This window comes from Octopus sinensis, linkage group LG6, assembly GCF_006345805.1.
Source record: "Octopus sinensis linkage group LG6, ASM634580v1, whole genome shotgun sequence".
NCBI classification, from domain to species: Eukaryota; Metazoa; Mollusca; class Cephalopoda; order Octopoda; family Octopodidae; genus Octopus; species Octopus sinensis.
In genome coordinates, this window is record NC_043002.1 from 93,836,025 (window position 1) to 93,836,486 (window position 462).

Here is a 462-nt window from a genome sequence, read left to right on the forward strand (position 1 = left end):
CACTTGCACGTTAATTCCACGAGCAAGCTGTTCCGTTGATCGTATCAGCTGGGACCCTCATCGTCGTAACTGACGGAGTGCTCCTATAGTTTAGAGTGATCATTAGTGATGGTGACGTTATGCCTCCATTCATCTTCCCACGCGGCCTCAGACTCCACACGAAGGCTTACATTAAGTGCAAGGAGGAGGTGGTGCCGTCCTGGGAAAAGAGGGTGGCTACTGGAAGATCTTATGTCTGGCAACAGGACTCTGCACCATGCCACACAAACAGGAGAACCCAGTCATGACTGTCAAATAATTTCTGCCACCACATCAACTCTAACATCTGGCCAACTAACTCCCAAAACTGCAACCCCTTTGATTATTATGTGTGGGGCGGAGTTGACCGAGAGACCAACAAAATTCCTTGTAATACCAAAAATGAAGTGAAGGCAAGGATTATGGCAGCATTCACCAACTTAA